Genomic DNA, 15005 nt, shown 5'->3' on the forward strand with positions numbered 1-15005 from the left:
AAGTATACCATCATATCATCTGCAAAAACTGATAGTTTGGTTCCCTCATTGCCTACTTTAATTCAATTACTCTCTTTCTCGACTCTTATTGCTGAGGCTAGTGTTTCTAATACAATATTGAATAATAATGGTGATAGTGGGAACCTTGCTTCACTCCAGATCTTACTGGGAAAGGTTCCAATTTTTCCCCATTGCATAAGATGCTTACTGATGGTTTTAAATATATGCCCCTTACTATTTTAAGGAAAAGTTCATTTATCTCTATACTCTCAAGAGTTTTCATTAGGAATGGATGTTGGATTTTATCAAATGCTTTTTCTGCATTTATTGAGATGATCATATTTTTTTTTGTTAGTTTGGTTATTGATATAGTCGATTATGCTAATAGTTTTCCTAATATTGAACCAGCCCTGCATTCCTGGTATAAATCCTACTTCATCATAGTGTATTATCCTGGGGATGATTTTCTGTAATCTTTTTGCTAATATTTTATTTAAGATTTTAGCATCAATATTCTAAAACAATACACAACTTTAGCAAATTGCAGGATAAAAAACAAATACAAAGAAATCATTAAGATTTTTATATATTACCAACAAAAGCTGCAAGAGACACAAAGAGAAATTCCATTTAAAATAGCTATTGATAATATAAAATATTTGGGAGTCTACCTGCCATTGCAAAGTGAGGAACTATATGAATGCAACTACAAAATACTTTCTACACAAATAAAGTCAGACCTTAACACATGCAAAAATATCAAGTGTTCTTGGATAGATTGAGCAAATTGAGTTAAAAAATGAGTAATATTATCTAAATTAATCTACTTATTTAGTGATGTACCAATAAATCTCCCAATAAATTATTTTATAGATATAAAAAATATAATAACAAAGCTCATCTGAAAGAAGAAAAGTTCAAGAATTTCAAGAGAATTTTTGAAAAGATGCAAAAAAAGATGACCTAGCTGTGCCAGATCTAAAAATATATTATAAAGCTGTGGGTCATCTAAACCATTTGGTACTGGCTAAGAAATAGAGTATTTGATCTGTGGAATAGCTTAAGTTTACATGACAAAATAGTGAATGACTACACTACTCAGTTCTTGACAAAGCCAAAGAAACCAACTTTTGAGATAAGAACACTATTTGACAAAAACTGCTGGGTAAATTGGAAACTATGGTGGCAGAACCTAGGCATCAATCTATACCTAACACTGTATACCTAGATAAGGTCAAAATGGGCTAAAGATCTAGACGTCAAGAGTGATATGAGCAAATTAGAAGAACATAATGTAATTTATCTCTCAGATCTGTGGAGTAAGAAGGAATTTGTGACCAAAGAACTGCAGGTCATAAATACATCACAGAATAAATAATTTTGATTATATTGTTTAAAAAATTTCTGTACAAGCAAAACTAATACAGACAAGATTAGAAGAGAAACAATAAACATTTTTTTTTACATTCAAAGGTTCTGAAAAAAGCCTCATTTCTAAAATATATAGAGAATTGATTCAATTTTATAAGAATTTAAGACATTCTCCAATTGATGTTCAAAGGATATTAACAGAAATTTTCAGATGAAGAAATTGAAACCATTTCTTTGCATATGAACAAAGTGATCTAAATCATTAGTGATCAGAGAAATTCAAATTAAAATAACTCTGAGATACAATTACACATCTCATTGACTGGCTAAGACAACAGTAAAATATAATGGCAAATGTTCAAGGCTATATGGCAAAACTGGCACCCTAATACATTGTTGGTGGAAATGTAAACAGATCCAAGTATTCTGGAGAGGAATTTGGAACTATGCACAAAGAGTTATGTGCATATCTTTTGATCATGCAGTGTTTCTTCACATTTTATATCACCAAAAGATCTAAAAGGAGAAAAAAGGAAGCACATGTGCAAAAAAAATATTTGTAGCAGCCCTTTTTGTAGTGCCAAGAAACTGGAAAATGTGTAGATGCCCATCTGTTGGAGAATGGCTTAATCAGTTATGATATATGAATATTATGGAATATTATTGTTTTGTAAGAAAAAGTCAGCAGGATGATTTTAGAGACACCTGAATAGATTTATATGAACTGATGTTAAGTGAAATGAGCAGAACCAAGAAATCAGTATGCATGGCAACAAAATCATATGATAATCAATTCTGATGGAGATATCTCTCTTCAACAGTGAGATGATTCAGAACAGTTACAGTGATCTTGAAAGAAAGCAATATATACCCAGAGAGAGGATTGTGGGAACTGAGTGTGGTTCAAAATATAGCATTTTCAGTCTTTTTGTTATTATCTGCTTACATTTATTTTCTTTCTCATTTTTTGTGGTTTGATTTGTTCTTTTTGGTGCAGCAAGATAATTGTATAAATATGCATGCATATATTGGATATAACATATATTTCTATCACCTTTTACATATATTGGACTACTTGACATCTAGGAAAGGAGATGGAGGTAAGGGGGCAAAAACTGGAACATATGGTTTTGCAAGGGTTAATGTTGAAGAATTATCCATGCACATATTTTGAAAATAAAAACTTTAATTAAAAAAAAAAAAGATTGCTACCCCTGATTTTTTTTAAACTTTATCTGAAGCATAATAATTGCTGCTCCAGTCTTTTATATTTACTCCATATTTTTCACTCTGCTTTAAATTTATTTCTTGTATGAGCCAAGATGGCATAGAAGGCACACATGACATTCTAAGATCCTCTCATACCATCACTACTAATTACCAAATTCAGACTCAAAAATAGTGTGCTTGACTGGTAAAATTCACAAAGATTGGAAATATAACAATTTACCAGCTGAAGATAATCTGGAAGGTTGTTAGAAAAGGTTGGTCCTGAGCAGTGGGAGCAGGCCAGTGCCAGTGAGGAGATAGGAGAAGCTAACATACTGAGGCAAGCACAGTCTCTGTGCCTGAATAATTTACAGGGAGGACTCTAGCACAAGTTGACTGCTCTGCTTTGGTTGCAAAGCAGTAGACCAGCAGAGAAATTAAAGCCAAAGGTAGAGTGTACTCCAAAAAATGCCAGAATCTGACATCTGGATATACCCACCCAAAATCGGAAGTGAGTGACTGAGCACAGACCACAGCAGAGCTGTGCAGCCACATTTTGCAGCACAGGGATTTTGCCCGGGGCAGTCACAAATCAGCATGACAGTGAGGCTCAGCTTGGGACAACTTCTAATGGCAGGGGGTGGGGTGGGGTGGCTCAGCCTGGGGCAATAGAACTTCTGCAGCATGACTGCACTTCCCAGGGCAGAGGCACTTCCCATGGAGTGCTGGGGGCTCTTCACAGGGGAACTACCATGATTCCCATGGCAGGGCTTCTGCATAGGGCAGTGACACTTTCACTGCTCAGCCTTTAACCCCAGGGCAGTTGCTAATCAACACAGTGGGGCTCTTAGCAGAGCACTTCCTCATCTCAGCCTGTGCTAGCTAGGGTAGAGACACTTCCAATGTGGAACTTTTCCCAGAGCACTTCCACAGCTCAGCTGCTCTTTGCCACTCATTTTCAGGATAGCTACTGTACATATATTTATCCCTGCTCTGCAGATGAAGCTGGTAATCTCCTTGGCCTGAAGGCAGACCTTAAGGGCTGTAAAAAAAAAAAAAATGAGTAAAATAGCCAAACAGACCATCAATAGCTTCTATACAGAAAGAAAGCAGGTTTTCAACCCCAAGGAGATTAATAGCAGACAGCTTCCAGACAAAACCCCAAAGAGGGATGTAACCGGGTCCCCATCACACAAGGCTCTCCTACCAGAAATTATTTTAAAAAAAAATCTTAAAAGAGATCTAGAAGAAAAATTGGGAAAGGAAAGAGAAGCTATGCAAGAGAGTACAGGAAAGGCTTATAACTCACTTAAATAAAAATTTAATAAAGTGGAAAAAGAAAACAACTTCCTCAAAGGTGAATTGGAAAAGGTAAAGAACTCCCAGGGAAACATAATTTGTGAATTGGAAAAGATAAAGAACTCCCAAGAAAGTAGTATTTGTGAACTGGAAAAAGAAAATAACTCAGTTAAGAAAATAGTGAAATGGGAAAAAAATCCACAGAGCAAAACAACTCATTTAAAAACTAAATTGGACATATTCAAAAAGAAATAAAAAAAAGCTAACAAAGAAAATAACTCATTAAAAATCAGAATTGAACAAGTAGAAATGAATGATTCATTGAGACATCAAGAATCACTCAAACAAAAAAAAAAAAAAAAAGAAAGAAAAGAAAAGAAATCAAAAATACATTGTTGGTGGAATTCTGAATACATCCAGCCATTCCGAAGAGCGATTTGGAACTATGCTCAAAAAGTAACCCAATTGGGCCAAGATAGCAGAGAGGACACACACATCTATTTAAGCTCCTTCTTTGCTCTCAGAATACTTTATTTCATGACAAGGCCTCAGAATTAGTGCTTGACTGAAAAAAAAAAAACAACACAAATAATTACCAACAGAAAAAATCCTCAAAATTCACCAGAAAAGGTCTGGTTTTGCTTGCAGATGGGGATAGTTAGATTGGGCTCAGACTGAAGGCAGGAAGGCAGCAAGAGCACGGCAGGCACTGAGAGTACAGGAGGCAGTTCACAATGAGGAGACCTGAGGGGAGTGGGGTGTAATCTCACACATTTCAGTGATGAGAACTTTACCATAGTGTGGCTACTTTGCCCTGGCTGCAAGCAGTAGTTCAGCAGAAACACTATAAACACAGGGGGCAAAGACTATAACCCTAAAAAGCTAGGGTCTCTTGGGACCTGGCCAAACCCACCCAGAGTCTCTCAGCATGCTATCAGAATCTCAGAATGCAGACTCAGCACAGCCCGTGCTGGCCTGCAAGTGCCTTACTGCTGGCCCCTGCTGACTGTAGAGGAAGCCTGGTAAGACTATCCAGTGACCCCCCCCAAAAAAAAAAAAAAAAGACTAAATTTGTTTTCTTTTGTTTTGTTGTTGTTGTTGTTGTTGTTGTTGTTGTTGTTGTTAGTTTGTTTTCTTCAATTCTTCCCTTGACAAAATGAGCAAAAAATTAAAAGTCTCTAACTACTGATAGCTTCTATATGGATAGATTGCAGACTTAAAACCCTAAAGAGACTAAAAACAGACTGTTTCCAGATGAATCCCCCAAAGAAACATGATCTGATCCTCAATACACAAGACTCTCATAGAAGAAATTTAAAAAAGGCTCTCACAAGAGAGCTAGAAGAAAAATGGGAAAAGGAAAGGGAAGCTTGGTAAGAGAGTCTGGATAAGTCATACCACTCATTTAAAGATAGAGTGGATAAAAAAATCAAATCCTTGAAAAACAGAATTAGTGAATTGGAAAAGGTAAACAACTTCAAGGAAAACAGAATTAATGAATTGGAAAAAGAAAATAGCCCTCTAAAAATAAAATTGGCAAAATGGAAACACAGTCCATAGAACAAAACAACTCACTTAAAACTTCAATTGGATAATTAGAAAAAGATATGAAAAAGTGAGTGAAGAAAATAATTCATTAAAATTGACCAAATGGAATTGAATGATTTGAGGAGACAACAAGAATCAGTCAAGCAAAACCAAAAAAAGGAAACAATGGAAAAAATGTCAAATACCTTCTTGGGAAAAAAAACAGACTTGTAAAATAGATTTAGGAGAGATAATCTGAGAATTATTGGACTTCCTGAAAAATATGAAGAAAAAAAAAGAGCCTGGACACTATTTTCCAGGAAATTATTAAAGAGAACTGCCCAGATGTTATAGAAACAGAGAGTAAAATAGACATGGAAAGAATTTATCAATTACCTACTAAAAGGAAAGCTAAAATCAAAACTCCAAGAAATATAGTGGTCAAATTTGAGAACTATCAGACAAAGGAAAAAATACCGCAAGCAACTAGAAAAAATCAATTCAAATATAAAGGAGCCACAATAATGATTACTCAGGATCTAGAAGTATCCACATTAAAGGATCAATGGGCCTGCTATCTGATATTTTGAAAGGATAAGGAACTGGGTATGCAGGCAAGAATAACTTACCCAGCCAAAATGAGCATTTTTTTTTCCAGGAAAGAAGTGAATTTCATCTATTTCTGATGAAAAAAACAGAACTAAACAAAAAGTTTGATCTCCAAATATAGAACTTAAGCAACAAGTAAAAAGGCAAAAGTAAATTTTGGTAACTATATTTCTGTTATAAAGATACATAAAGAAACCAGAGGTGGAAAGGAAAATGTACCAGAAAAAAAGGTAACGTGAGGATACTACATCTCACAAAGAGGCAAAGGAACCCTATTATATCAAAGAAAAAGAATGGAGGGGGATGAACATAGTGTGTATCTTACTCTAATCAGAATTGGCTTAAAGAAAAAATATTAGACACATTTGATTTACAGTGAAACTTCTCCCATCTCATAGAAAAGTGGTAAGGGAAAAGTGAAAATGGAAGGAGTAAGCTAAGTGGAAGGGAATACAGAAATTGTGAGTAATAGTGGTAAGAAAGGGGGGGAGGAACTTTAAGGGGGAGAGGGATACTAAAAAGGGAGGGCTATGAGAAGTGAGTGGTGCTCATAAATTTAATACTGGGGAGGGTGGGAAGGGAAAAAGAAAGAAGAAAAGCATAAGCAGGGGTTAACAAGATGGCAAGTAATATAGAATTGGTAATTTTAACCATAAATGTGAATGGGGTAAACTCCCCCATAAAGAGGAAGCAGTTAGCAGATGGAATAAAAGACAGACTCCTACAATGTGTTGTTTCCAGTAAACACTCTTGAAGCAGGGCGATACAAACAGAATAAAGGTAAAAGGTTGAAGCAGAATCTACTATGATTCAGGTAAAGTCAAAAAAGCAGGGGTAGCCATCCTGATCTCAGATCACACAAAATCAAAAATTGATCTAATTAAAATAAATAAAGGGCACTATATCTTGCTAAAGGGTAGCATAGATATTGAAGCAATTTCAATATTAAACATATATGCACCAAGTGGTGTAGCATCTAAATTCTTAAAAGAGAAATTAAGAAAGCTGCAATGAGAAATAGAAAGCAAAACTATAATAGTGGGAGATCTCAACCTTGCACTCTCAGAATTAGATAAATCAAACCACAAAATAAATAAGAAAGAAGTCAATGAAGTAAATAGAATACTAGCAAAGTTAGATATGATAGATCTTTGGAAAAAAGTGAATGGAGACAAAAAGGAGTAGGCTTTCTTCTCAGCAGTTCATGGAACTTATTCAAAAATTGACCTATATTTGGACATAAAAACCTCAATTCAAGTGCAATAAAGCAGAAATAGTAAATGCATCCTTTTTTGGACCACAATGAAATGAAATGAAAATTACATTCAATAAAAAGCCAGGAGAAAATAGACCAAAAAATAATTGGAAACTAAATAACCTCATACTAAAGAATGATGAGGTGAAACAGCAAATCATAGACATAATTAATAACTTCACCAAAGAAAATGACAATGATGAGACATTCTACCAAAATGTGTGGGATGCAGCCAAAGCATTAATAAGGGGAAATTTTATATCTCTAGAGGCCTACTTGCATAAAATAGAGAAACAGAAGGTCAATGAATTGGGCTTGCAAATAAAAATGCTAGAAAAGTAACAAATTAACACCCCCAATCAAACACAAAACTTGAATTTTTAAAAATAAAAGATTAATAAAATTAAAAGTAAAAAATATTGAATTAATTAATAAAACTAAGAATTGGTTCTATGAAAAAACCAACAAAATAAATAAACCCTTAGTAAATATAATTTAAAAAAGAAAAGAGGAAAATCAAATTGTTATTCGCAAAAATGAAAAGGGAGAACTTGCCACTAATGAAGAGGAAATTAGATCAATAATTAGGAGTTACTTTGCCCAACTTTATGCCACTAAATTCAATAATTTAAATGAAATAGAAGAATACCATCAAAAATATAACTTGCCCAGATGAATAGAGGAAGAAGTAAATTGGTTCAACAGTCCCATCTCAAAAAAAAAAAAAAAATAGAACAAACTATTAATCAATTCCCTAAGAAAAAATCCCCAGGACCAGAAGGATTTACATGTGAATTCTGGCAAACATTTAAAGAACAATTAATTCCAATATTATATAAACAATTTGAAAAAATAGAGATTGTGCCTTCATTTTTTATTTCCTTCACAGACTAATTGTACACTGTTTCAAATTCCAACTCTTTTTGTACTGCAAAATAACTGTTTGAACATGTATACATATATTGTGTTTAACTTATACTTTAACATATTTAACATGCATTGGTCAACCTGCCATCTGGAGAAAGGAGTGGGGGGAAGGAGGGAAAAAGTTGGAACAAAAGGATTTGCAACTGTCAATGCTGAAAAATGACCTATGCATATATCTTGTAAATAAAAAGCTATAATAATAAAGAAAAAGGGGGCAAAAAGGTGCTCCAAATCACTATTGATCAAAGAAATGCAAATTAAGACAACTCTGGTATACCATTACACACCTCTCAGATTGGCTGAAATGACAGGAAAAGATTATGACACATGTTGGAGGGGATGTGAGATAACCGACACACTGATACATTGTTGGTGGAACTGTGAACAAATCCAAACATTCTGGAGAGCAATTTGGAACTATGCTGAAAAAGTTATCAAACCATGCATACCCTTTGACCCAGCAGTGTTTCTACTGGGCAAAGAAATCTTAAAGGAGGGAAAGGGACCCACATGTACAAAAATGTTTGATACAGCCCTTGTGGTAGTGGCAAGAAACTGGAAACTGAGTGGATGCCCATAACTTAATGAATTACTAAATAAATTGTGATATACGAATGTTATGGAATATTATTGTTCTGAAAGAAATGATCAGCAGAATGATTTCAGAGAGGCCTGGAGAGACCTACATGAATTGATACTAATTGAAATGAGCAGACGCAGGAGATCATTGCACATAGCAACAAGACTATGTGATGATCAATTCTGATAGATGTGGCTCTCTTCAACAATAAGATGACTCAAACCAGTTCTACTTGTTCAGTGATGAAGAGAGTCATCTACACCCAGAGAGAGAACCATGGAAAAAGAGTGTGGAACACAACATAGCATTCCTACTCTCTCTGTTGTTATTTGCTTGAATTTTTGTTTTCTTTCTCAGTTTTTCTTTTTCTTCCTTCTTGATCTGATTTTTCTTGTGTACAAGATAACTGTAAAAATATGTATACATATATTGGATTTAACATGTATTTTAATCTATTTAACATGTATTGGACTACCTGCCAGCTAGAGTGAGTAGCAGGGTGAAGGAAGGGAAAATTTGGAACAAAAGGTTTTGCAAGAATCAGTGATGTAAAAAGTACCCATGCATAGGTTTTGTAAGTAGAAAGCTTTAAAATAAAATAAAGTAAAATAAGGAGGATTGAAAAAAAAGAAAAAAGAAAAGAAAAAATAGTGATTGAAGAGTTCTACCAAATTCCATTTATGACACAGACATGGTACTGATACCTAAACCAGGTAAGTTGAAAACAGAGAAAGAAAATTACAGACCAACATCCCTAATGAATATTGATGCTAAAATCTTAAATAAAATACTAGCAAAAAGATTACAGAAAACCATCCCCAGGATAATACACTATGACCAAGAAGAATTTATACCAGGAATGCAGGGCTGGTTCAATATTAGGAAAACTATTAACATAATTGACTATATCAATAACCAAATTAACAAAAACATATGATCATCTATTGATCTATTGATAGATGCAGAAAAAGCATTTGATAAAATACAACATCCATTCCTAATAAAAAAACTAGAGAGTATAGGAATAAATGGACTTTTCCTTAAAATAGTCAGGAGCATCTATTTAAACTATCAGTAAGCATAATATGTAATGGGGATGAACTGTAACCATTCCCAGTAAGATCAGGAGTGAAACAAGTTTACCCACGATGACCATTATTATTTAATATTGTATTCGAAATGCTAGCCTCAGTAATAAGAGTTGAGAAAGAGATTAAAGGAATTAGAGTAGGTAATGAGGAAACCAAATTATCATTATTTGCAGATGATATCATGATATACTTAGAGAACCCCAGAGATTCTACTAAAAAGCTATTAGAAAAAATTCACAACTTTAGCAAAGTTGCAGGATACAAAATAAATCCACATAAATCCTCAGTATTTTTATACATCACCAACAAATTCCAACAGCAAGAGATACAAAGGGAAATTCCATTCGAAATAACTGTTGATACCACAAAATATTTGCTATAAATAGCCCTCCTTGTAGTGGCCAGAAACTGGAAACTAAGTGAATGCCCATCACTTGGAGAATGGCTGAATAAATTGTGGTATATGGATATTATGGAATATTATTGCTGTTAGAAATGACCAGTGGAATGATTTCAGAAAGGCCTGGAGTGATTACATGAACTGATGCTGAGTGAAATGAGCAGGAGCAGTAGATCATTATATACTCCAACAACAATACTACATGATGATCAATTCTGATGGACGTGGCACTTTTCAACAATGAGATGAACCAAATCAGTTCCAATAGAGCAGTAATAAGTTGAACTATCTTCACCCAACAAAAGAACTCTGGGAAATGAGTATGAACCACAATATAGAATTCCCAATCCCTCTATTTTTGTTGGCCTGCATTTTTGATTTCCTTCACAGGTTAATTGTACACTATTTCAAAGTCCAATTCTTTTTGTGCAGCAAAATAACTGTATGGACATGGACATATATTATATTTAACATATACTTTAACATATTCAATATGTATTGATCTACCTGCCATCTGGGGAAGATGGTGAGGGGAAGCAGGGGAAAAAAATGGAACAAGAGGTTTTGCAATTGTCAATGCTAAAAAATTACCCATGCATATATCTTGTAAATAAAATGTTATAATAAAAAATATTTCTTGAAAATAACAAATTGTAGAATTCTGACTTTTAAATCAGTCTGCAATCTGCTTCAATTTTACGGGAGAGTTCATATCATTTACATTCACTGTTAAAATTATTAATTATGTATTCCCTGTCTTCTTATTTTCCCAAGGTACACATTTCTCTTTCAATTCCATCATTTCCTACTTACCAGTGTTTTGCTTCTGATCACCACTTCCCTCCTCTGCCTTTCCTTCTTACAGCCTCTCCCCCATTTCTTATTCCTTTCCCTTTCTACTTTTGAACTCCCTTTTATTACCTCCCCCTTACCTTTTCCCTTTCTCCTCCTAGTTCTCCCTGTAGGATGAGACAAGTTTCTATATCAAACAAAATATGTCTGATAATGTCTATTAGTTATTTTTCCTTTCCTTTTTACTATAATTTCCAGGCTAGCTCTCCAAAGGGCCTCAGGATCAGTCAGAGTCAGGATCAGTCAAAGTTCTTGGTCTTTAGGAGAAGTGAAGGAAGCAGGAAATCTGCCACTCAGCTCATTAGAGAAGAATCCTGGACTCTGGAGTCTGGAAGCTGAAGTCTCTCTCCTGCTAGTCCTGCTGCAGTTCTCTGACCTCTCTCCCTTCACCCCTGCAATCCTTGCTGACAATTACCTCACCACCACATATTTAGCAAACACCAGTTGTGAGAAGAGCTATCACTTCACCATCTCATCTAAATATATGTATATATAACCATATCTCACAATCCAGAAGGTAATTAGCCTTAAGTGCTCTGCTGTCTCAGATTCAAGCACACCTTTCAGAGTTTCAGCTCTCTACATTTTACCTTTCTGTGCTTCTATTGAGTTCTGTATTTTAAGATCAAATTTTCTGTTTACCTCTGGTCTTTCTATCAAAAATCCTCTATTTCATTGAATATCCATCTTTCTTCCCTGAAAAAATAATGCTTAATTTTGCTGGATAGTTGATTCTTGATGGCAGTCTGAGTTCCTTTGCCCTCAAATATCATATTCCAAACTTTTTGGTTCTTTAAAGTGGAAACTGCCAGCTCCGTAATAATTCTAAATTGTGGATCCTCAGTAATTGAATTGTTACTTTTTGGCTGCTTGCAATATTTTCTTCTTGATACTATAATTCTGGAAATTAGCTACAATATTACTTGGGGTTTTTATTTTGGGGTTTCTTTCAAAAGGGAAATGATTGGTGAATTATTTTGATGACAATTTTACCCTCTGGTTTTATGACATCAGAGCTGTTTTCTTGATGATTCCTTAAAAGATGTTCTCTAGGCTCTTTTTTCCATCAAGTTTTTCAGTTAAGCCAATACTTCTTAGATGGCCTCTCCTTCATATAATTTCCAGGACAGTTGCTTTTCCAATAATGTATTTTACATTTCTATTTTCTTTCCATTTTTAATTTTGTTTGACTGATTCTTTGTATCTCATTAAGTCATTCACTTCCATTTATTAAGTTCTTGTTTTTAGTGAATTATTTTCTTCAATTAGTTTTTTTACCTCCTTTCTTATTTTTAATTTTATTAATCTCCCCCGTTATTTTCAGAATTTCAATTTTGGCATTTAATTGGGGATTTTTAATTTGTTTTCTTCTCTGGAATTTTTAGCTGCATGTTCAATTCATTGAGCTTTTTTTTTTTATTATTCAACTAAGCATTTAGAGATATGGAATTTCCTCTATTCCATTTGGCCATTAGAACTTTTGAATGAGTTGTTTTGTTCTTTGGATTTTTTTTTCAATTCACAAATTTTGTTTTTCAATAGCTGTTTTCTATTTCCCATTCACCAAAATTATTTTTAATGAGTGATTTTCTTCAAGCAGTTTCTATGTTTCCTTTTCCAGAGTTCTCATTTCCTTTTCCCATTTTTCTTCTCTTTTTTTAAACTTCTCTTTGACTTCTTCCAAGTGAGCTTTCTGAGAGATGGAGATCAATTTTTTTTTTTTTGATGCTTCATCTGAAGGTGCTTTGCCTTTAGTATTCTCAGGGTTTGAGGTGTTCTTCCCTGCCCTTCTATAAAAGCTATCAGAGCTTTTTTTGCTTTTTTGTTCATTTTTAAAGCTTTTGGTATTCTCTTAGGATAAAGGGATATTGTCCCAAACTTCTTTTATAGGAGCCAGCAGCACTCTGTGTGAAGGTCAGTGCTGGCAGCTTCCTTCTTGTGTGTGATCAAGTTCCACTTGTTTTGCTGGTGTTTAGTGGTTCACTTATTTGCCTTCTGTATTTGTTTTGTAGGTCTCACAGCTAGTCTGCTGATCCACTGGTTTGGGACCAGGACAAAGTAGCAAATGCTGCTGTATTTTTGGCTAAGAGCCTCTCATAAGAGTTCCCCTGCAGACAGAGTCCTTTTGACCTGTCTTTCCTTAGGCTGAGCTATGTCTGCCCTGGTTTACAGCTTTCTCCTTCCCTCCTCCCTTACCTGATTGAGATAGACTTTTCTTGAATTGTTCCAAAATATCTTCTACTGAAAACTTGTTAGACTCCAAATATTTGTGGGTTCTGTCCCTCCAAAACACATTTAGAGGCTTGATATTTTATTGATCTGAGGGAATCCGGGAAGACCACTGACAAAGACCAGTCTATTCTCTGCCATCTTGACTCCACCGTCCTAAAATATTATTTATAAAATATTTCACCTTACATTTAAAACAAAGATGTCCTTAAATGCATATACATTGTTCACATAAAATTATAAAAATAATTTGGAGATAGGCTTAATAATATTTCCTTAATCATCTTTTTAGGCATTAATAATATCCAAGATTTTCCTCAGTTATTACTTTCCCCTCCTGTTTTAGATAACAAGAATCATTCTCTCATTATCATCAAAATTGAACAACTTCTATGTATATTTAGTGTAGATCAGATGTCTTTCTCATTGTGTGTATGTGTATGTGTTTGTGTGTGTGTTTGCATGTGACTTCTACTTTATAACCATTAGAGATTGCATTAGTGTCCTAGGTTTGGGTTCCATTACCAGTGAAAGACAACCATAGTTTATTATTGAAATCTTCAAAGATCATTTCCATTTTTTTTTTGCTGTCATTTGAATTAGATACTGAAATTTCTCAGAAAGATATGCCTTAATAGTGTCTCTTGACAATTTTCCATGAACTTTTTTCATTGTTTTCCCTTTTATCAGGGCACTATTTTTGTTGAATGTGTCCACATTCTTCTCATAACTTATTTTCTTTTGTTTTTCCTCTTTCACTCTAGACCCTTTTTAAGGAGAAAAAAAAATGTCTCATTTGTTTTCTAAACACTATTGATGGCCTCAGCACTCAGTGGCATGGGATTGACAGTTGCTTTATCTGGCTATGAAATCAACAATATAAGAAAGAAATATCCCATTAGCTGCTGATTTGATCCAAATAAACCAATACAAATTCACAGTTTCTGACCTGATGAGAATGGAAAAGACTATTAGAATTATGTTCCAAAGTTAAAGGTACTTTCAGTTCTTTTAGTTTCTATAGCTTTATTATTCACTTAATTATGTAAAATTACCATTTGAAAAGAGAAAGAACCTGAGTTTTGAAAGACTGGAAGCTCAGTTTAAGGCATGCTACTGTAGGATGATGTTTTCTAAAGCAAAGCCATCTGTTTTCAGCTTCTCTACAATTGCACTGGAGATACAAGCACAGAAATTTATAGAATTGACAGAAGGAATAGAATATCTTCAAAAACATTCCATGATAAATGTCAAAGATCTGACCTTCTGGCAGAAACTTGTAGCAAAATGCCTAACTGAATACTCATCAAACAACTGCTTTAAATCAAATGTTCAGAAGTTGAAGTGGATTGTGAGTGGGTATACTGTAGTTAAAGCATAGTTATTACAAAATTGCTCACTATCCAATAATTCCTAAAAAAAAAAAATGGATCTTATTAGGGTGCTTATGGTGAAGAAATTCAGCTATTTTGAAGACTTTCCACACCAGATTTGTGTACTCAAATATTATAATGAATATAATCTGAGAAGCCTGAAACATAGCAGCTAGGTTCATATTAATGTTTTCAGGCTTGAGGGTAAAACAGGATATAGCTAGAAATTGATTATGGGTACTATAGTTAGAAATTGTTCAGTACTAAATTATGATCTTTGAAA

At 34.2% G+C, this 15005-nt stretch overlaps 1 pseudogene; it reads left to right on the forward strand.

The window, feature by feature from the left end:
• Window positions 1-4826: 4826 nt before the first annotated feature.
• LOC100928186 lies at window positions 4827-14803 on the forward strand (annotated as a pseudogene).
• Window positions 14804-15005: the final 202 nt, after the last annotated feature.

The sequence above is a fragment of the Sarcophilus harrisii genome, chromosome 1, assembly GCF_902635505.1.
Source record: "Sarcophilus harrisii chromosome 1, mSarHar1.11, whole genome shotgun sequence".
NCBI lineage: Eukaryota > Metazoa > Chordata > Mammalia > Dasyuromorphia > Dasyuridae > Sarcophilus > Sarcophilus harrisii.